Raw genomic sequence first — 24236 nt, forward strand, 5'->3', positions numbered from 1 at the left:
TTGTAAACAAACGTGGGTTCCTCTCTCCCTTCTGTAAAGTGGAGGGGAGAGATCGGATAGAAGCAGCACTGTGGGTAGGGTTGCCACCTGTCATGGATTCACCCGGACAGTTCGGGTTTGGAATCATGCGTTCGGGTTTCAGACTGCCTGAAACCCGGACACATTATTTAAACTGGACTATGGCCTCCCAGCCGGGTTGCTGCATGCAGTTGTCTAAGCTGAGAGTGCCTGTTACACTCTTTAACACTGCCCAAAGCCAGCACTAACAATCCCCCCCAAACATACACAGGAGTGTCTGCCCACACTCCAATCCCTGGTGCTGAGCCCCAGAATAGGAAAGTAAGTCGGGGCCAGAAATTTGAAGTCCAGCAGCCTCAGATACATCTGGATGAGAGGTGGTGAGTGAGCTCACCATCCATCCCTGTCTGTGACTGAAGTCTCCCCCCTTCTCTCTCCTGCCTCTGAGTAAGTACACTAAGGCAAATCAGGGTTCTCAGAGCACCCCTTACATCAGATTTCTCCTTTACACCAGAGGCCACAGTGTTTCCCCTTTACATCAGAGTCTTCTCCGTACATCAGAGTTCTCAGGGTCCCTCCTTAAATCAGGGTTCCTAGAGCATCCCTTATGTTAGAGTTCTCCCTTACATCAGAGTCTGCAGAGTCCCCTATTACAGTGAAAGGGAACTCTGCGAGTTCAGATGTAAAAGGGGAACTATGTGGACTCTGATGTAAAGGGGGGGCTCTTGTTCTTAACTTCATATGATTAGAAATGTTATTTAATAGCAAAATATATATATATAGTTTATACTATATAAAAAATTGCTGTGCGCCGCAAAAGTGTTTGGGTTTGACTTGAAGAAAAGGTGGCAACCCTAACTGTGGGCTGGATCTGTAGTGTCCACAGCGCTGCTCTGTAACAATTGCAGTCACAGTCATCCCTCCATACTCTGCCAATACTCTGCAATTCCCTGCCAATACCGTGCCAATAGTCTGCCATACCCTGTCAATACTCTGCCATACCCTGCCAATAGTGCTATACCGTGCCAATACCCTGCCAATACTCTACAATGCCCTGCCATGCCCTGCCAATAACGTGCCAATACTCTGCCAATACCGTGCCAATACTCCGCCAATACCGTGCCAATACTCTGCCAATCCTCTGCCATACCCTGCCAATACTGCCATACCGTGCCAATACCCTGCCATACTCTGCCAATACTCTGCAATACTCTGCAATACTCTGCCATACCCAGCCAATACTTGCCAATACCCAGCCATACTCGGTAATACCCAGCCATACTCAGCGATACCCAGTCATGCTCAGCCAATTATTATTTGCTGATCCGAAAAATGATCCAATCCGTGACTCTGATCCCAGGAACAATCCGTTTCGTGAGTTTTTTGAAAATATATAGAAAAAATGGACGGTAACACCCCTATGCAGGGTCAGAGGGCGCTGATCACCCCTGGTATGTTGAAAACAAAAAACGAAAGTATCCCCAAAGTGGGGTTTTTTAACAGCGTAAATTACCTGTGGAGGCTAGTTTATGTATATATGGAAATAAATACTGACATGTGGCAAAAAACTAATAATACAAATGTTTATTAGTAAAAAAGAGGATTGAACAGGTGACACAGTAGTCAGGGACTGAGCTCCACTATGTGAATAAAAATATATGATATTACATGGATAGACAGAATACAATTATAATGCCTAGACCATAATGCCACTGTAAATACAGTAAAAAATAGATAATGTGGACCCTTTACGCGTTTCGACCCTCTCGGGGGTCTTCTTCAGAAGGTTTTTATCTATTGTAAAAGAAGGAAGACAAACATAAATACATATCCATATATGGTGCACTGTACTTTACTAGAAATAATCTGCTGTGGGCAGAATATACACCAAACATTGCATGGTTACATAATTAACAGTCAGTTGGTATACATTGCATGATAGCTACCTATATCATTCACGTAGGAGATCCTCTTTGAAAGACAGAAATAAGCTCCGCCATTTCTCCCATATCCTTCACAGATGCGCCAAACCTGCATAGTTGAAGTTGGTCGCTATGCTCTACCGAAAAGGGAGAGCAAGGGAACGGAGTTCAAGGGATAAATAACTTACAGGGGATCACATCGCTATTGCTACCTCCAATATAAAATAGTGGAGGAGGGTATAGGTATGGGTAGACAGAAGTCGGGAGGGGGACAACCTACAATAAAAACAAAAGAAAATATAAGGATGTATATATATATATGAAAAATCCCTATTCAGGGGCTGTCCCCCCTGTATAGGGGGACAGAAAATATACCTACATATAGTATGTCGGGTATATAGATACAGAGGTAAGCCACACTACTTGAGTGTAGCATACCATACACGATTAGAGTTTAAGCAGATGATAATAAAAGCTAAAGATCATTGTAAGTGCCCAGTAATGAGTCAGCAACGACAGACAACGCCAGATGACAAAGAAGAAAATAAGTGAAATAAAGACACAGCATGTGCAAAATCTAATACCCCAGCGTGACTGGTGGTGAAAGTAAGATGGTGAAAAGTAAAATAAGAATACACCATGTTCTGGTGTCCAAGGTGCCCCAGCGTAACAAAAGTAAGTGTGGAAAAGGTGGTATATATACCTGTGGTTAATATCAAGTAAGTGCACGTTATGTAGCAGAGCCAAAAAGGGGCAATATAATGGAGATAGTAGTTGATTAGAAATAGTGGGCTTTACAATCAAACCCCTCAGATACTTATACTGTCATGGGACAGAAAAGACCTTTCATCTGCAAATAAACAAGAGATAGTATTAAACTCCTGCAAGCAGAGCTATATATAAGCGGTGAGGAGAGTAGTAAAGCATTCAGTAGAGTAATCCAGTGACTTACCCTGCACCTAAAGTCAGTGCTAATGCTATCCTGTAGTAAGCAGAGTGAATTGCCAGTGTGAGGAGGTGGGATATAAATCATGTGTCATTCAATTAGCTGAATCAAATTAGGAACTCCACCTGTCTAGCCATAGCCTCATTTGGTCGCCATATTGGTTGATTAGAAATAATGAACTTTCCAATCAAACCCCTCAGATGCTTATACTGTCATGGGACAGAAAAGACCTTTTATCTGCAAATAAACAAGAGATAGTATTAAGCTCCTGCAAGCAGAGCTATATATAGGCAGTAAGGAGAGTAGTAGAGCATTCAGTAAAATAATCCAGTGACTTGCCCTGCACCTAAAGTCAGTGTTGGTGCTATCCTGTAGTAAGCAGAGTGAATTGCCAGTGTGAAGAGGTGGGATATAAATATCCCATATGTCGTTCAATTAGCTGAATCGAATTAGAAACTCCACCTGTCTAACCATATCCTCATTTGGTCGCCATATAGGCCGACCGGATGTGGTCCCCTCGGCGTTCCGGAAGTGACCTTCCCAACATGGCGGGAAGGTACGCAGTAGCGTCGCACCGGCGTGACGTCGGCACGTCGCGTCGCACGCGTACAAAACGCATGCGCAGTGAGGTGCCGCGTCCGGTACTGTTCCGGAATGCCGCCGACCAGATGCATTGTCCCGGGGGGACGGGTGGCGCCTACCCGCACAAGCCCCGGGACGAACGGGGAGAGGCATGCGTGCACCAATGCCGCTCCCCTCTTCTGGTCGGGAAGTCATACCCAAGCAGTCCGCCCTATGTGCAGCGAAACGAACAAGTATGCTCAAATGGCACCATCTGATGGAGAAAGAGGGGAAATGCACACGAGCTTAACCGTCATAAAGTGTATAGAAAAATATGTGAAAGGACATATTAATATATTTAATAGCAACATGTCAGGAGTAAAAATAAATATAAAAATAGCACAAAAACATTTCATAATGAATATATCATTCACAGGTAAACTGGGTATACATAAGAAAATCATCTACTGGTGAATGTACAGAATATGGCAAGCTGGTTATCGGATGGTGAGGCCATATATACATACTACGTTACTGTATCACATATATGCACATATACTCCCATCAGGTGCAAAGAGGAGCAAATAAGGATAATCAATATAATCATCCTATTAGAAAATTAGTGGAGCACCTATAAAAATGTGAACATTTGCACGTGTGTGGTAAGTTAACTTTATAGGTGCCTTGAGGGGCTATATCTGAGGCCCAAACCAAAATTGTTCCAATTATCGCCTTGGAAGCTATTCGTGTTGACAACAAAAGACAATCGACAATAGCCGAAAAATGCCAAATTCATATAGTACTAAACCAAGTAGAGCTCATGGCCCAGACCTCTGTATGTTACCGAATGGGGAAGGGTGTTTAACCACCCGGGTTTTAGAAGACTAGAAAAAATGGACGGTAACACCCCTATGCAGGGTCAGAGGGCGCTGATCACCCCTGGTATGTTGAAAACAAAAAACGAAAGTATCCCCAAAGTGGGGTTTTTTAACAGCGTAAATTACCTGTGGAGGCTAGTTTATGTATATATGGAAATAAATACTGACATGTGGCAAAAAACTAATAATACAAATGTTTATTAGTAAAAAAGAGGATTGAACAGGTGACACAGTAGTCAGGGACTGAGCTCCACTATGTGAATAAAAATATATGATATTACATGGATAGACAGAATACAATTATAATGCCTAGACCATAATGCCACTGTAAATACAGTAAAAAATAGATAATGTGGACCCTTTACGCGTTTCGACCCTCTCGGGGGTCTTCTTCAGAAGGTTTTTATCTATTGTAAAAGAAGGAAGACAAACATAAATACATATCCATATATGGTGCACTGTACTTTACTAGAAATAATCTGCTGTGGGCAGAATATACACCAAACATTGCATGGTTACATAATTAACAGTCAGTTGGTATACATTGCATGATAGCTACCTATATCATTCACGTAGGAGATCCTCTTTGAAAGACAGAAATAAGCTCCGCCATTTCTCCCATATCCTTCACAGATGCGCCAAACCTGCATAGTTGAAGTTGGTCGCTATGCTCTACCGAAAAGGGAGAGCAAGGGAACGGAGTTCAAGGGATAAATAACTTACAGGGGATCACATCGCTATTGCTACCTCCAATATAAAATAGTGGAGGAGGGTATAGGTATGGGTAGACAGAAGTCGGGAGGGGGACAACCTACAATAAAAACAAAAGAAAATATAAGGATGTATATATATATGAAAAATCCCTATTCAGGGGCTGTCCCCCCTGTATAGGGGGACAGAAAATATACCTACATATAGTATGTCGGGTATATAGATACAGAGGTAAGCCACACTACTTGAGTGTAGCATACCATACACGATTAGAGTTTAAGCAGATGATAATAAAAGCTAAAGATCATTGTAAGTGCCCAGTAATGAGTCAGCAACGACAGACAACGCCAGATGACAAAGAAGAAAATAAGTGAAATAAAGACACAGCATGTGCAAAATCTAATACCCCAGCGTGACTGGTGGTGAAAGTAAGATGGTGAAAAGTAAAATAAGAATACACCATGTTCTGGTGTCCAAGGTGCCCCAGCGTAACAAAAGTAAGTGTGGAAAAGGTGGTATATATACCTGTGGTTAATATCAAGTAAGTGCACGTTATGTAGCAGAGCCAAAAAGGGGCAATATAATGGAGACAGGTGGAGTTCCTAATTTGATTCAGCTAATTGAATGACACATGATTTATATCCCACCTCCTCACACTGGCAATTCACTCTGCTTACTACAGGATAGCATTAGCACTGACTTTAGGTGCAGGGTAAGTCACTGGATTACTCTACTGAATGCTTTACTACTCTCCTCACCGCTTATATATAGCTCTGCTTGCAGGAGTTTAATACTATCTCTTGTTTATTTGCAGATGAAAGGTCTTTTCTGTCCCATGACAGTATAAGTATCTGAGGGGTTTGATTGTAAAGCCCACTATTTCTAATCAACTACTATCTCCATTATATTGCCCCTTTTTGGCTCTGCTACATAACGTGCACTTACTTGATATTAACCACAGGTATATATACCACCTTTTCCACACTTACTTTTGTTACGCTGGGGCACCTTGGACACCAGAACATGGTGTATTCTTATTTTACTTTTCACCATCTTACTTTCACCACCAGTCACGCTGGGGTATTAGATTTTGCACATGCTGTGTCTTTATTTCACTTATTTTCTTCTTTGTCATCTGGCGTTGTCTGTCGTTGCTGACTCATTACTGGGCACTTACAATGATCTTTAGCTTTTATTATCATCTGCTTAAACTCTAATCGTGTATGGTATGCTACACTCAAGTAGTGTGGCTTACCTCTGTATCTATATACCCGACATACTATATGTAGGTATATTTTCTGTCCCCCTATACAGGGGGGACAGCCCCTGAATAGGGATTTTTCATATATATATACATCCTTATATTTTCTTTTGTTTTTATTGTAGGTTGTCCCCCTCCCGACTTCTGTCTACCCATACCTATACCCTCCTCCACTATTTTATATTGGAGGTAGCAATAGCGATGTGATCCCCTGTAAGTTATTTATCCCTTGAACTCCGTTCCCTTGCTCTCCCTTTTCGGTAGAGCATAGCGACCAACTTCAACTATGCAGGTTTGGCGCATCTGTGAAGGATATGGGAGAAATGGCGGAGCTTATTTCTGTCTTTCAAAGAGGATCTCCTACGTGAATGATATAGGTAGCTATCATGCAATGTATACCAACTGACTGTTAATTATGTAACCATGCAATGTTTGGTGTATATTCTGCCCACAGCAGATTATTTCTAGTAAAGTACAGTGCACCATATATGGATATGTATTTATGTTTGTCTTCCTTCTTTTACAATAGATAAAAACCTTCTGAAGAAGACCCCCGAGAGGGTCGAAACGCGTAAAGGGTCCACATTATCTATTTTTTACTGTATTTACAGTGGCATTATGGTCTAGGCATTATAATTGTATTCTGTCTATCCATGTAATATCATATATTTTTATTCACATAGTGGAGCTCAGTCCCTGACTACTGTGTCACCTGTTCAATCCTCTTTTTTACTAATAAACATTTGTATTATTAGTTTTTTGCCACATGTCAGTATTTATTTCCATATATACATAAACTAGCCTCCACAGGTAATTTACGCTGTTAAAAAACCCCACTTTGGGGATACTTTCGTTTTTTGTTTTCAACATACCAGGGGTGATCAGCGCCCTCTGACCCTGCATAGGGGTGTTACCGTCCATTTTTTCTAGTCTTCTAAAACCCGGGTGGTTAAACACCCTTCCCCATTCGGTAACATACAGAGGTCTGGGCCATGAGCTCTACTTGGTTTAGTACTATTTGAATTTGGCATTTTTCGGCTATTGTCGATTGTCTTTTGTTGTCAACACGAATAGCTTCCAAGGCGATAATTGGAACAATTTTGGTTTGGGCCTCAGATATAGCCCCTCAAGGCACCTATAAAGTTAACTTACCACACACGTGCAAATGTTCACATTTTTATAGGTGCTCCACTAATTTTCTAATAGGATGATTATATTGATTATCCTTATTTGCTCCTCTTTGCACCTGATGGGAGTATATGTGCATATATGTGATACAGTAACGTAGTATGTATATATGGCCTCACCATCCGATAACCAGCTTGCCATATTCTGTACATTCACCAGTAGATGATTTTCTTATGTATACCCAGTTTACCTGTGAATGATATATTCATTATGAAATGTTTTTGTGCTATTTTTATATTTATTTTTACTCCTGACATGTTGCTATTAAATATATTAATATGTCCTTTCACATATTTTTCTATACACTTTATGACGGTTAAGCTCGTGTGCATTTCCCCTCTTTCTCCATCAGATGGTGCCATTTGAGCATACTTGTTCGTTTCGCTGCACATAGGGCGGACTGCTTGGGTATGACTTCCCGACCAGAAGAGGGGAGCGGCATTGGTGCACGCATGCCTCTCCCCGTTCGTCCCGGGGCTTGTGCGGGTAGGCGCCACCCGTCCCCCCGGGACAATGCATCTGGTCGGCGGCATTCCGGAACAGTACCGGACGCGGCACCTCACTGCGCATGCGTTTTGTACGCGTGCGACGCGACGTGCCGACGTCACGCCGGTGCGACGCTACTGCGTACCTTCCCGCCATGTTGGGAAGGTCACTTCCGGAACGCCGAGGGGACCACATCCGGTCGGCCTATATGGCGACCAAATGAGGATATGGTTAGACAGGTGGAGTTTCTAATTCGATTCAGCTAATTGAACGACATATGGGATATTTATATCCCACCTCTTCACACTGGCAATTCACTCTGCTTACTACAGGATAGCACCAACACTGACTTTAGGTGCAGGGCAAGTCACTGGATTATTTTACTGAATGCTCTACTACTCTCCTTACTGCCTATATATAGCTCTGCTTGCAGGAGCTTAATACTATCTCTTGTTTATTTGCAGATAAAAGGTCTTTTCTGTCCCATGACAGTATAAGCATCTGAGGGGTTTGATTGGAAAGTTCATTATTTCTAATCAACCAATATGGCGACCAAATGAGGCTATGGCTAGACAGGTGGAGTTCCTAATTTGATTCAGCTAATTGAATGACACATGATTTATATCCCACCTCCTCACACTGGCAATTCACTCTGCTTACTACAGGATAGCATTAGCACTGACTTTAGGTGCAGGGTAAGTCACTGGATTACTCTACTGAATGCTTTACTACTCTCCTCACCGCTTATATATAGCTCTGCTTGCAGGAGTTTAATACTATCTCTTGTTTATTTGCAGATGAAAGGTCTTTTCTGTCCCATGACAGTATAAGTATCTGAGGGGTTTGATTGTAAAGCCCACTATTTCTAATCAACTACTATCTCCATTATATTGCCCCTTTTTGGCTCTGCTACATAACGTGCACTTACTTGATATTAACCACAGGTATATATACCACCTTTTCCACACTTACTTTTGTTACGCTGGGGCACCTTGGACACCAGAACATGGTGTATTCTTATTTTACTTTTCACCATCTTACTTTCACCACCAGTCACGCTGGGGTATTAGATTTTGCACATGCTGTGTCTTTATTTCACTTATTTTCTTCTTTGTCATCTGGCGTTGTCTGTCGTTGCTGACTCATTACTGGGCACTTACAATGATCTTTAGCTTTTATTATCATCTGCTTAAACTCTAATCGTGTATGGTATGCTACACTCAAGTAGTGTGGCTTACCTCTGTATCTATATACCCGACATACTATATGTAGGTATATTTTCTGTCCCCCTATACAGGGGGGACAGCCCCTGAATAGGGATTTTTCATATATATATACATCCTTATATTTTCTTTTGTTTTTATTGTAGGTTGTCCCCCTCCCGACTTCTGTCTACCCATACCTATACCCTCCTCCACTATTTTATATTGGAGGTAGCAATAGCGATGTGATCCCCTGTAAGTTATTTATCCCTTGAACTCCGTTCCCTTGCTCTCCCTTTTCGGTAGAGCATAGCGACCAACTTCAACTATGCAGGTTTGGCGCATCTGTGAAGGATATGGGAGAAATGGCGGAGCTTATTTCTGTCTTTCAAAGAGGATCTCCTACGTGAATGATATAGGTAGCTATCATGCAATGTATACCAACTGACTGTTAATTATGTAACCATGCAATGTTTGGTGTATATTCTGCCCACAGCAGATTATTTCTAGTAAAGTACAGTGCACCATATATGGATATGTATTTATGTTTGTCTTCCTTCTTTTACAATAGATAAAAACCTTCTGAAGAAGACCCCCGAGAGGGTCGAAACGCGTAAAGGGTCCACATTATCTATTTTTTACTGTATTTACAGTGGCATTATGGTCTAGGCATTATAATTGTATTCTGTCTATCCATGTAATATCATATATTTTTATTCACATAGTGGAGCTCAGTCCCTGACTACTGTGTCACCTGTTCAATCCTCTTTTTTACTAATAAACATTTGTATTATTAGTTTTTTGCCACATGTCAGTATTTATTTCCATATATACATAAACTAGCCTCCACAGGTAATTTACGCTGTTAAAAAACCCCACTTTGGGGATACTTTCGTTTTTTGTTTTGAAAATATATATACACGCACAAATATAAATATATATACACACAGATATATATATATATATATATATATATATATATATATATATATACACATATAAATATATGTATATATGTGTGTGTGTGTGTGTGTGTGTATATATATATATATATATATATATATACATATATATATATAGATATATATACATATATATATATATATATACATATATATATATATATATATACATATATATACATATATATATAATCTCTGTGTGTAATTGTATAGTTATTGTATTTGTAACCTGCTGTTGGTGTATTTTTCACTGCAGTTAAGAAAGTTTTTACTTTCATTTCTGGCCACGGGAGAAGGAAAAAGCTATTCTCTGGCAGAGATCTCCTGATATCTCCACCTCTGGGCTGGAGAAGCCAGAAAGGAGAACTTGAAAGAGAAGCACAGAGAAAAAGTGGCATCTCTGTATACTAAACATGCCGTTTCTGTTGCAGTCAATGCAGCCGTTCTGTGTTCTGAGATGAGAAGAGAAAAAATAGTTCTCCAGCACTGATCTCGGTATATTAAACCTGCAATGCTCTGAGATAAGCAGAGATCATCCTGATCTCAGCTTATCAAATTTTACTAAACGGACACCTAAGATGGCTCCATTAACTAACATTGATTTTCTCAACAGCGCGACTTGGGGCGACTTAGGGCGCCCTGAAGTCGGATCCAGAGTTGCCCCTGTGTGAACGGGCTCTTAGGGTTTGGCAATAAAGCCCGGAAGCTGATTGGTTTCTATGCAGAAGTGAACCTGATTTTGCACTCTCCAGCATAAACCCCAATGCCACATGGCAGTCAACCAATGAATAGGGCTGGTCATGGCATTGTACCTGAAAGCATGTACAGTATGAATGATTGAAATACTAAGCACACAGTGCCAAAGGAAAGAAGCCCCTAGTTTTAAAATAGTTGAAAGGAGTCTTTGTAAATGCAGGATGCACATAACTGTGTACCAAATCAATTGGATGACATTTAGCCAGTTATATGCTTTGCCATTCTTATTCTGCACATTGCCCTCTTCATTCAATATAAGAAATGGGAGTATGATAGCAGATCTACAGATCAATATTTCTATTACTTTTTATTTTCCTGTTCTAATTGTATATTCTCTGAAAGAAATAGCCATCTCTATTTGTTCTGTCTGCTGTTCTAATTTTCAAAACAATTTCCCTGAAGTAGCAGCTTTTCAGAAATGAAAGAAATGATAAAAAACAGATTGCTCCAATTTTTGGATAATGATGGTAGTTCTTCACTAATGACTCTAGTAATGCTGGACAAAACTTACACTTTAAAAAACTGATCCAATTAACTGTTAAGATATCACTTTGACATAGGGCATATAATTATCAATTAATAGTACTGAGACACGCTACACTGAGAATAGAGGCCATCTCATGGGGATATGATTACACGAGTCAAGGGAAAAGCTAGATTTGCTTAGAGACTTTAATAACTAAGTATTGCATGAAACAATAATAACTCTATACTGTCATGATAAACTATGCAGCACTACAATATATACAATCATCAATAATTTTTGTTTTTAATAAATTAAAAATTAATAATTGATTTCAGTCTCGTTAGACTATTTATTGAGTTTAACGAGGGACATGGTACTTCCATTAGGTAGGCTAACAATGAAATGATACTCTGAATCTCAAACTAAATTATGTATGTAAGGCAGCGCTTTAACCACTTGCTGTCCAGGGCATTTTTTTTATTTTTTTACACACATGTCAAAATCACCATTTTTGGCTAGAAAGTCAGTTACAACTTCCACACATTATACATTTTTTGAAACCAGAGTCCCTGGAGAATAAAACACTGGTAGTTGCAATTTTTTATGTCACACGATATTTGAGCAGCCATTTTCAAAAAGGACAAATTTCTGAAAAAATACACTAAAAAAATACACTAAAATTAAAATAAATTTTAGCGCACAGAAACACTATAGAATATAATTTTGTTTTTGGTAAAAATTAAATATGATGTTGTGTCTAGTGCACAAATAAATACCAAACTTGTGAGGACAAACCAAAATACTTAAACATTTTCATAGGCGACATTTTGAAAGCCTTTTAAGCCTATTCGTTTACAGATAATTGTGAAGTATGGCCCTAGAACTGTTGCTCTCACACTGATGTTTGTAACGATAACCTCACATGTGTGGTGCAATCGCTGTTTATATACTTGCAGGGACCTACACGCGTGTTTTCATTTGCATTTGGTGCGGGGGAGGGGGATGTTCAGGGGTATTTTTACTTAAATACATTTTTTTTTACACTTTTTATTTATAAAACGAGTGATGTATACTAGGGTTAGGTTACCCACCCAGATTTCGGTGTGCAGAGAACAGCAAGTTTAGCAGTGTTCTAGTGACTCTAGCAGAGCCCAAGATTGCTGACCCATATTATCCCCTTGATATAACTGCAGTCCTCATCTGGATCCTGAGAGGAGTCCACCAACAGACATTCAATAGAAAGTGTTGACATCATGTAGGCACCGATGTGGATATCGAAAGAAGGATCCAAGCAGGAAGTAAACAAAAGGGGAAAAAAGACTTGAATGAATGAATGACTGATTTGTATAGCGCTGCAAATGCGAACTGAATCACCTCAAAATGCTTGGTCTGTCCTGTGTTGTCTTGCTTCTTAGAAGAGGTGGGTCTTGAATTTTTTTCTGAAGGCCCGATGGTTTTCTTCCATGCGCATGTTCATGGGTAGAGCGTTCCATAGCCGTGGTCTTTGGACTATGAATCTTCGTTCTCCCTTTGATTTGTAGCGGGACTTGGGGATGAGGAGGCGGTTTTGCTTAGTTGATCGGAGGTTGCGATTGGGTGTGTAGTGTTTTAATTTCTTACATAGGTATTGAGGAGCGTTTCCTTGTGTGCATTTGTGGGTGAGGCAGAGGGTCTTGAATGTGATCCTATCCTTTACCGTTAGCGTCTGTGACATCACGTGAGTGTGGCTTATAGTAAGTAAGAAAGAGCACTTAGGTATGGATTTTTTCTTTCATCTAGTGATCAGATAGAGGGAGGAGGGAGGGTATGTATCCCAGAGGGGCTTTAAGTAGTCTACAGGCATAAAAGAAGGTTCATCTGATTTGGCCCTTGATAAAAAGATTAGAGAAGATTTGTGCATCTCTAGGCCCTTCCCAATCTTTTCTGGTTGGGCGTGCTAATGGTAGAAAGATTTTCCCAGTTGATTTCTAGAGTTATCAATCAAAATTGCTTGAGGGCCTTTCAATACCTCTTGCATAGGTACATAAATTTGCAAGTTACACCAATGCAAACTAGCATGCTTATACAAAGATAATTCCCAAGAATGCTCATTTGGCAGCTGAATTGTGCATGAATGGGCAGTTACTGTGCAATGTTTGTGGGAAAAACCTAGTCTATAGTTTACTGGAAAGTTAGCCATAGATCACTATCTCGTATTTATTCAGTCTCCAGCTGCCAAGAAGTGAGTACCAAGAACTCGAGAACCCTGCTATGTATACAGGATTGTTTCATTATTTAGTCTCTTATAACGTATATGAAACCTCATTATCTGATTGCCCTCTTCACCATCTTTTCATGATTCTTTTAGGAAACAGTGCTCTATTTGAAGCCATGAATCACTGCTCGACTCTAAACAAAGATGGACTTTATATATGAATTCTATAATTACATGACATTACCCTCTTTGTAATGCTACTCATGCTTTGCCTGGCTTTGTCCTGTGCTTTCTTATTCATAAAAAGGCAAGATGAATTCAGCACTGCATTCCAAAATGAAATGCCATGCTTTTCTGTGGAAGCAATATTTTTATACTGACATTTTCTTATTCATTTATGTAGAAATATTTCTGGTGGTATTGCTAGCCTCCCATTGTCTAATGTCAAGGTATCCTAAATTATACATGCACAGCACTTGACAAGCTATTGTAAATATGTCACAAGTGTGGCAAAATGCTGGCACATCCAGGACACTCTGGCATGTAACAGAGTGAATGCATCTTTTGTTAGCTACTTGTCTTTAAACACAATGTAAAAATGGATTGCAAAAAATGTTCCACTATTTCACTGTCAAACATGGGGAAGACTAAACAGTGTACTAATCACAATTTAAAAAAAAAGTTTTATTTTGTTAAATACCTGTATCAAAATAATTACCAATGTAAAGTATCTTATTAATGAAGAGGAGGGTGGAAAAAAATAGCAAATAAAAAAAAATAATATAGCATATTCAATTGCGACATAAGTCACATTGTAACTAAATATTATTAAAAATTACCTTTCCTTTTCAATCTGCAGCTCTATAATTTTCTATAAAATGCAATGCAATATGGGCTACCTGGAGGTATTCTGTACACAGAATTAGTGCCTGTCATTGAAGAAGAAAACCTACTTATTTAAAAAAAAATGTTAACAGAAACAAAGAAAACCTTTTTTTTTCCTAATTCTCAATCTTTTTTTATTTGCAAAAAATAAAAATCGCTGAGGTGATCAAATACCACCAAAAGAAAGCTCTATTTGTGGGAACAAAATGATAAAAAATTTGTTTGGGTACAATGTAGCATGCGCAATTGTCATTCAAATTGTGACAGCGCTGAAAGCTGAAAATTGGCTTGGGCAGGAAGGTGCATAAGTGCCTGGTGAAGTGGTTAAACGGAAACATCAGCTGAAATTTAACATCAAGAACTTTAAAAAACAAAATGAATAAATTTTTTATTTTTTATTTTTTTAAAGTAAACGTTGTTTACAAAAGTGTAACAATGGACTATGTCAACCTTGACAATTAATCCAGCTAGAAGTGACCTCTTGAAGTGGCCACTGTAATACATTTGAATATATACACCATTACAACAAGTAATGGTGTATATAACCAAATAGGCTACTATATCTTTACTTGATCACAGACGGTGGTTGCTCGTTCTTTATCATTTACCACAGCTTTTGTCCACAAAGGTGAGTGGCTATTTTAGCAAAACACGCTCCTCTTTACCATTGGACATTGCTGGTTATTGTCACAATAATTTATATTGACGTCAGTTCACTCATTCCGTTGTGGATAAGTATCTACCATTGTTTGTTTATCACCTCTTGTTTGGTGTTGACACTTATTAGCCATACATGGTTTTGTCTACATGCCTGTAATTAGCCTATGATATCCAAGCTCCTGAAGAAGCGCTTCAATGCGCGTAACACGTAGAGCGATTTTTTGAGAGACCCCCGAACACGACTCAAACTATCCAAACAACCATTGGATTTATATCATTCTACACGCTCCAAACCTTTGTGTCTGTTACATGTGGTATATATATATATATATATATATATATATACACAGTGCCTTGCAAAAGTATTCGGCCCCCTTGAACTTTTCAACCTTTTGCCACATTTCAGACTTCAAACATAAAGATATAAAAATGTTATTTTTTTGTGAAGAATCACCAACAAGTGGGACACAATTGTGAAGTGGAACGAAATCTATTGGATTTTTGAAACTTTTTTAACTAATAAAAAAATGAAAAGTGGGGCGTGCAAAATTATTCGGCCCCCTTGCGTTAATACTTTGTAGAGCCACCTTTTGCTGCGATTACAGCTGCAAGTCGCTTGGGGTATGTCTCTATCAGTTTTGCACATCGAGAGACTGAAATTTTTGCCCATTCTTCCTTGCAAAACAGCTCGAGCTCAGTGAGGTTGGATGGAGAGCGTTTGTGAACAGCAGTTTTCAGCTCTTTCCACAGATTCTCGATTGGATTCAGGTCTGGACTTTGACTTGGCCATTCTAACACCTAGATACGTTTATTTGTGAACCATTCCTTTGTAGATTTTGCTGTATGTTTGGGATCATTGTCTTGTTGGAAGATAAATCGTCCCAGTTTCAGGTCTTTTGCAGACTCCAACAGGTTTTCATCCAGAATGGTCCTGTATTTGGCTGCATCCATCTTCCCCTCAATTTTAACCATCTTCCCTGTCCCTGCTGAAGAAAAGCAGGCCCAAACCATGATGCTGCCACCACCATGTTTGACAGTGGGGATGGTGTGTTGAGGGTGATGAGCTGTGTTGCTTTTACGCCAAACATATCGTTTTGCATTGTGGGCAAAAAGTTCGATTTTGGTTTCATCTGACCAGAGCACCTTCTTCCACATGTTTAGTGTGTCTCCCAGGTGGCTTGTGGCAAACTTTAGACCAGACTTTTTATGGATATCTTTGAGAAATGGCTTTCTTCTTGCCACTCTTCCATAAAGGCCAGATTTGTGCAGTGTATGACTGATTGTTGTCCTATGGACAGACTCTCCCACCTCAGCTGTAGTTCTCTGCAGTTCATCCAGAGTGATCATGGGCCTCTTGGCTGCATCTCTGATCAGTCTTCTCCTTGTCTGACCTGAAAGTTTAGAGGGATGGCCAGGTCTTGGTAGATTTGCAGTGGTCTGATACTCCTTCCATTTCAAAATGATCGCTTGCACAGTGCTCCTTGGGATGTTTAAAGCTTGGAAAAAAATTTTGTATCCAAATCTGGCTTTAAACTTCTCCACAACAGTATTACGGACCTGCCTGGTGTGTTCCTTGGTCTTCATGATGCTCTCTGCGCTTTCAACAGAACCCTGAGACTATCACAGAGCAGGTGCATTTATACAGAGACTTGATTACACACAGGTGGATTCTATTTATCACCATCAGTCATTTAGGACAACATTGGATCATTCATAGAGCCCCGCTGAACTTCTGGAGTGTGTTTGCTGCACTGAAAGTAAAGGGGCAAAATAATTTTGCACACACCACTTTTCAGTTTTTTAATTGCTAAAAAAGTTTAAAATATCCAATAGATTTCGTTCCACCTCACAATTGTGTCCCACTTGTTGGTGATTCTTCACAAAAAATTTAAATTTTATTTCTTTATGTTTGAAGCCTGAAATGTGGCAAAAGGTTGAAAAGTTCAAGGGGGCCAAATACTTTTGCAAGGCACTGTATATATATATATATATATATATATATATATATATATATATATATATATATATATATATATATATATATATATATATATATATATATATATATATATATATATATAAAATTATATTTTTTTTAATGTGTTTGTATACAATGGTTTAAACTTTATCCTATTAAAAACGTTCAATTTTTTTACCTAATATATACGTGTGCTTGTGAAGTCCATGTTTCTACTCTAATTTCTTCATTACAACAAGTTGAACCTGGATAGGAACATAAAAAATAAATAAACATGTTTAAAAAAAATATAGTCTAGTTTTCTTTAGTTTCCACAATATAAACATAGGCAGCAGCATAGAACTGGGCCAAAAACATAGAACAATCTAGTGAAGAGCACTTTCAACAGCTCCAGTAGGCCATACATTTACAAAAATATTTTTTTTTATGAATGTATGGCATGATGGATTTGGTAAAACTGTGCGAAACAGTTTAACAGCTATTTTCACGCAACAGATCCACATGAAAAAGACACAGCTTGGATTACCAAGCATCAGACGACATACATTTAACCACTTAAGCACCGGACCATTTTGCTGTCCAAAGATCAGAGCACATTTTGAAATTCGGCACAGCGTCATTTTAACTGACAATTGCGCAGTCGTGCGACATGGCTCCCAGACAAAATTGACGTCCTTTTTTCCCCCACAAATAGCGCTTTCTTTTGGTGGTATTTGATCACCTCTGTGGTTTTTATTTTTTGTGCTATAAACAAAAAAAGAGCAACAACTTTGAAAAAAATGCATTTTTTTTACTTTTTGCTATAATAAATATACCCAAAAAATATATAAAAAAACAATTTTTTTCCTTAGTTTAGGCTGATACTTATTCTTCTACATATTTTTGGTAAAAAAAAGAATCGCAATGTGCACAAAAGTTATAGCGTCTACAAAACAGGGGATAGTTTTATGGCATTTTTATTATTCATCTTTTATTTTTTATTTTTTTTACCAGTAATGGCGGCAATCTGTGATTATTATCAGGACTGCAACATTATGGTGGACACTACGGACAATTTTGGCACATTTTTGGGACCATTTGAATTTTTACAGTGATCAGTGCTATAAAATTGCACTGTTTACTGTAAGAATGAGGGGCTGTGTGTGATACATCACTGATCATAGCTCCTGATCACAGGGAGCAGTGATCAGTGACAGTGTCACTAGGCAGAACGTGGAGATGCTTGTTTACATTAGCATCTCCCTGTTCCGTGAGGCGATCGTGGGTGTCCCCATGGACTTCGAGTCCGCGGGACCCACGATCCTACTCACGGAGCTCCCGGCAGGGTCGCGCACGTGACCACACGGTGGCAAATTCAAAGAGACGTACCTGTACACCCATTTGCCCAGCCATGCCATTCTGCCGACGCAAATGTATATGCGGTGGTCGAGAAGTGGTTAAGAAGGTAGCTCAAATTTGAATGCTTCCAAATATAGATTACTGTAAAAAAGTTAGATTATAAAATAGTTTTTTTGCAAAAGAAAAATGACAAACATATTATAACGTAAAAAGTTATAAGGAAATTACCTTAACTACTTACAGACGGAAACATTTTCCCCCTTAATGACCAGGCCATTTTTTTGCGACTCAGCACAATGTCATCAGTTTAGGCCAATATGTATTCTTCTACATATTTTTGGTAAACAAAAATCACAATAAGCATATATTGATTGCTTTGCATAAAAGTTATAGCGTCTACAAAATATATATATTTTAGCGGTTTTTTTGCGCAACTGTGACATTGAGGTCCACAGATCGGACACAGTAAATGTCACTGGCAGGGAAGGGGTTAACACTAGGGGGCGATCAAGGGGTTAAATGTGTTCCCTGGGAGGTGTTTATAACTGTGGGGGGGGGGGGGTGGGACTGACTGGAGGAGGAGAGAGGATCGCTGTTCCTGATCACTTAGAACAGCAAAACTCTCTCTTCCCCTGTCACAACTGTGAATGAAGAAAAAAATCTATCAAAAATTCATGAATTTGAATACATTTTTTATTAAGTTTTAATTTTTCTTTTTTCTTCACCTATTCCTATTTACAATGAGCTGCTCTTATTGATATTAATATTTGGTTTTGTCATTTGCGCAGGTTTGGTGGTGGTTTCTTACTTTCACATACAAATCTTTATTCAGAACGGGGATCTGTCTGTTTACATTGACAGATCCCCGTTCTGGCTCTCTTTCCCCCAAATCGAGTCACCCGCTGTGCAGTAGGTGCGTATTTGCACCTCTGGTGGCATGCGCACACCTGCTATGACTCTTTAAGGAGCCAACTTACACCTACAGCGATTTGTGGGAATGAGCCGACCTGCCACAGCATAGTGATAGCGGCTGGTCGGCAAGTGGTTAAACAACCCTTAACCACCGGTACGTGCAGTGAATTACTGCATGAGAAAATGCGGTAGTTACTGAACTTTTGAAAAAATACTGCATTCGTTATTTAAAGCTAAATTCTTAGTGAATTGAACTTTCACAAATGATTTACTTAATGCGTTATTTTACAGCATTTTATTTGCTGTTTTTTAAACTCTTGGTGAATTGACCCATTAGTGGGTTTGTGATGATATGTACTGTTTTTCTAACTTGTGTCAAGGCTGCAAAATTGAGTTTTGGGTGTTTTGTTTTTACCTTGGTCATGAAAAGTTAAACAGGCATACTGCCTCCTAGTGGCAGAATTACTAATCGCAGTGGGGCTGATTTACTAAAACTGGAGAGTGCAAAATCTGGTGCAGCTCTGTATAGAAACCAATTAGCTTACAGGTTTTTTTTTTTTTTTTGTCAAAACTTAATTGAACAAACTGAAGTTAGAAGCTGATTGGCTACCATGCACAGCTGCAACAGCTTTTGCACTTGTTTTAAAAAATAAACTATTCTATGACATATGTCGCAACTATGACTGTATAGCATAACACAACAATTTAAGAAGTACAAATGTTTTCTACGTAGGATTTCTGCGCTTAATTTTCATACACAAAAGAAAATGAGTATTGATAATATTATCAATAATCAAAGAGTATTGATATAATGAGACCTTCTGTGCGTGAAACATGGTTTATTTTTTAATATGACATTTATTTAAATTTACAAGTGTTTAGCAAAGCCTTTATACATTTATAGAAGAGCATTTGTGAGAATGATTCATTTTTTGCCATGCAAATTTTTCAGAATCTCTAGGGTGTCTGTAACGGTACACAAGTATTTTGTCAGACAATGAGCATTTTGCAGAAGCCGACAGCTGAAATGACTGTAAAATTAACAACTCAATTAGTAAGCATACAGGTTTCCCAAAAGGCTTCCTTCTCAGGATAATTATTGCATGCATACATACATATGTATGTGTCCCCAGGTAATTCATAGTGCTCACAGTCTGTAAACAATATGCAAAAAGCTTTCTTTTCTGACTTGCTGAGCCAGCTTTATACGATACTACGGATTCTCTGTGAAGGTTTTTTATTTATCCAGGTCATGGTAAAAACAAGCAATAGTCACATTCAACTAGACTTGTTCTGTAACGCTGAAAGCATTTCTCCACACATTCAATCAAGTGGCTTCTTCACTTCTAATGAGTGTCGGGAACACGTTGCCCGTTAAGTTACTCCTGTGGCTTCAATGCTTGGGTATGCTTCAGACACTAATTGAACTAGAGCCACTTGGATATGCAGTGAATGTCTTCCACATTAGAGAACAAGTTCAGTCGGGTCTATCGATTTGGCAATACCTTTGTGGTTAGGTATACTGACTTATTTTGGGGAGGCAAACTAGGCTCTCTTTTATCAATACTGTGTTGCACACCTCATCAAATGGTTTCCTCTTAGTTTAGCACTAGGTTGGTTGGTTAATTAAAAATTTCAATACAGGCCAAGTTAAACATGTGAAATTACTACTTACCAGTGTTGCCAACTGTCAGTATTTTTACTGGCAGCCAGTAAAAAATGGGCACTTTTCTCCTGCCAGTAAATGCCAGTAAGAGGAAAAGGTTGCCGGTAAAAAAAAAAAGAAATGGCTGTGACACTTGGCTCGGAACTACACATGCGCAGCTTGGGTCCGGAGCCAGCCGAGACCATCCGAGTGCGTTTGTTTGGGTGATACCAGTGGGGAGCGCATCTGGCGGAGGTGGTGCCTGAGTGCGTTGTGTGATGTCATGATGCAAGGGAGGGCAGTGGCCAGAGCCTCATTTGCAGGTCTGTGGGATGGGAACAAGGCAAGTGGGACTGCCAGTGCTATTTGGACTGGAGTGGACTGAGGAGAACACCTGGCATGGAGAGAGACTGTCACTATGACTCAGGAGGGGATGTGTTGGTGATCTGTGTTGCTGCACAGTGCACACTCCTCATGTGTGTGTGCCTGTCCATTCTAATTTCCTGCCCTCCTGAGTCCTGTCCCTGAGCCACTTACTATATTGAAAATGAAATAAGAAATTTGCTGTAGTATCTACCTTAAATCACATTGCAATTGTACTTATTTGCCTACATACTGAAATTTGCACTTAAAATTGTCATTTTGTAACTTTTGGAAATGCCAGTAAAAACTTGGCTGTGTCAGTAAATTTCAATCTGGTAGGTTGGCAACACTGCTACCTATATTACTTGGTGCACCTTATCTGAAAAACAAGCAAACAAAATATTTTTGGTGCATAAAAAAAAAACGAGGACCAGAACATTTGTACTGAACATAAATGTATGATTGAGGAGTTTAGATTTTCTGGGCGAATGAACATCTGTATTCCCATACAAACCCACAACACAAGCATGCCTGCAAGCTTCATATCAATTTCACTTTACTGCTGTGCATTATATTTTTAATGTGAGTGTTACTAAACCCAGTACCCATCCCCCCACAGTGTCAGCAGCTTATAAATATTTTTTTTACATTAAAATATTTCCACTATATATTTTTTGGATGATCTGTATACCACGGATAAATTGCACAATATCTCCAGTGCTGAGAGTTCAGGTAGGTAGAGATTTCCACTTCAGCCTGTATACACACCCACATGTGTGATGCCAATATCATGTGACCTGGCTAGCTCTGGGAACAAGTTAAACCCCTTTCACACCAAGGGTGTTTTGCAGGCGCTATAGCATTAAAAATAGCGCCCGCAATCCGCCACCAAACAGCTGCACCATTATCTCCAGTGTGAAAGCCCGAGGGCTTTCACACCTGATTGGTGCGCTGGTAGGACATCAGGAACACGTCCTGACAGTAACTTCTTTGGAGCACCGAAGGAGCGGTTTGTTTACCACTCAATCAATAAATCAATGGGGCTATACCACCGGAAAAACGCTGCTTTAACCCAGTTTTAACCCTTTCTCAGCTGCTAGTGGCCGAAATGCACCACAGATCCGACGGTAAAACGGCACTAAAAATATCGGCATTTTACCTCCGATGCTACGGACGGCGCACTGTGAAAGGGGTCTAAATGTTCTGTCCAGCATAAAAGACACAACTGAGCATGAGCAGGTCGGCTACCCTGCCTGTGTTAGCTGGCTTTCCCCAGATAGACAGTGCGGGGGGGGGGGGGGGGGGGGGACGAGGATCTGTGCATACAGGATAAAACAATCTTTTTACACAATGCAGAGGATTAACCCCTTAAGTTCCACCGTGAGTATAACAAGCATGCTATTCTGCATATACAGACTGATTTTACCGTTGTGGGTTTAGTAACCCTTTAACTGGGGCCAATGTAGCAAACATTGTAAACACTGCAATGCATCCAAATCTATTTCTTAACTGATGGTACCATTTGACAACTACAGCTAGTAATGGGTTCTAAAAGGATAAGTTCACCTTTCATAACATGTTACACCCATATTCAGGCTCTAACATGGGACATGTTATGAATAGACCGGCCCACGCACCTACCCGATCCCTGCTGGACAATTAAAAAAAAACATGGTAAAGCAGGACTCCACTCGCCTGGCCGCGTTACTTATTGACAGGGCTCTGTGTATGGAAACTCTATTTGTGGGAAAAAAAGGATGAAAATTTTGTTTGGGTACAGCATTGCATGACCGCGCAATTGTCAGTTAAAGTGACGCGGTGCCAAATTGTAATAAGTTCTCTGGTCAGGAAGGGGGTAAAATCTTCTGGGGCTGAAACAGTTAAACATATGAGTGGCTGACCAGAATAGGTTATGGGGAAAAAAATTAGCATAGATGGTCGGACGTAATCTGATCATGTGTAGAGAATTTTGATCGGACCAAGTGCCACGCATGCTCAGATCAAATTCCTACATCAAAGCTATTGGCTACTAGCCTAAATCTAGTCCCATCGTAACGAAATTACGTCATCACGTTCTGAAAGATCGGATTTTTCGACAACTTAGTCCGACCGTGTATATGCAACAGTTTCGGACACAATCCGTCAGACTAAATCTGACTTACAAAATCCAACGGATTTGGTTGTGGAAATCTCCGACCGTGTGTACAGGGGCTTAGAGGAGACTGCAGGGTCCAATCGGGTCCACTTGAAAAATGAACAGGCGGAACTGATCCGTGCATCCATGTGAAAGGGCCCTACACATGTAGAATACATTCAATGATGCGAGATAGAATAGAGAAAAAGGATTCCTTGTTTTTTTTTTGTAAATTCGTATCAGTATTTTCCTAAATTTTTCACATTAGTCACTATCAACTTAAATAGACAGTTGGAAATTAGAAGCGACACTTTTGACCGTATAGCTTGAAAAAAAAATCTGGCTTTTCTTGCCTCTATTAAATTAACCCTGTGTATTACTGTCAAAATACTGTATATGCTAGAGTTGTTACATGGAAATGTCAAATGTACATCTTGTGGCCACCAGGTGGTGCATAAGTTGTTCTGGCTTCGTTCTGCTCTGCCATTGTTTAGGTCCTGTTTAGGTTGTGTGTATAATACACATAGGGGGTTATTTACAAAAGGAAAATCCACTTTGCACTACAACTGCACTTGGAAGTAAAGTCGCTGTAGATCCGAGGGGGACATGCAAGGAAAATAAAAAACAGCATTTTAGCTTGCACATGATTGGATGATAAAATCAGCAGAGCTTCCCCTCATTTCAGATCTACCCCTTAGATTTAGGGCGACTGCACTTTCAAGTGCACTTGCAGTGCAAAGTGGATTTGCTTTTTGTAAATAACCCCCATA

The 24236-nt window shown here is 39.6% G+C and overlaps 3 long non-coding RNA genes across 6 annotated transcripts; 2 read left to right on the forward strand and 1 right to left on the reverse strand.

The window, feature by feature from the left end:
* Window positions 1-1731: 1731 nt before the first annotated feature.
* LOC143998314 (uncharacterized) lies at window positions 1732-3804 on the reverse strand. 2 transcript variants are annotated; one of them, XR_013277842.1, is made up of 4 exons: window positions 2893-3804; window positions 2644-2790; window positions 1965-2216; window positions 1732-1812 (listed from the first exon to the last, which is right to left on the reverse strand). It is a non-coding gene; the product is annotated as an uncharacterized LOC143998314 (long non-coding RNA). The 2 variants fall into 2 exon arrangements; XR_013277841.1 differs by having other exon boundaries at window positions 1735-2216; window positions 2893-3799.
* A 1865-nt stretch (window positions 3805-5669) lies between these two features.
* On the forward strand, window positions 5670-6907 carry LOC143998315 (uncharacterized). 2 transcript variants are annotated; one of them, XR_013277844.1, is made up of 4 exons: window positions 5670-5748; window positions 5851-5997; window positions 6423-6674; window positions 6827-6907. It is a non-coding gene; the product is annotated as an uncharacterized LOC143998315 (long non-coding RNA). The 2 variants fall into 2 exon arrangements; XR_013277843.1 differs by having other exon boundaries at window positions 6423-6904.
* Window positions 6908-7762: 855 nt separating this feature from the next.
* On the forward strand, window positions 7763-9825 carry LOC143998317 (uncharacterized). 2 transcript variants are annotated; one of them, XR_013277846.1, is made up of 4 exons: window positions 7763-8666; window positions 8769-8915; window positions 9341-9592; window positions 9745-9825. It is a non-coding gene; the product is annotated as an uncharacterized LOC143998317 (long non-coding RNA). The 2 variants fall into 2 exon arrangements; XR_013277845.1 differs by having other exon boundaries at window positions 7767-8666; window positions 9341-9822.
* The last annotated feature ends 14411 nt before the right edge of the window (window positions 9826-24236 follow it).

The sequence above is a fragment of the Lithobates pipiens genome, unplaced genomic scaffold (assembly GCF_037356315.1).
Source record: "Lithobates pipiens isolate NorthernLeopardFrog02 unplaced genomic scaffold, aLitPip1_a1.2 Scaffold_19, whole genome shotgun sequence".
NCBI classification, from domain to species: Eukaryota; Metazoa; Chordata; class Amphibia; order Anura; family Ranidae; genus Lithobates; species Lithobates pipiens.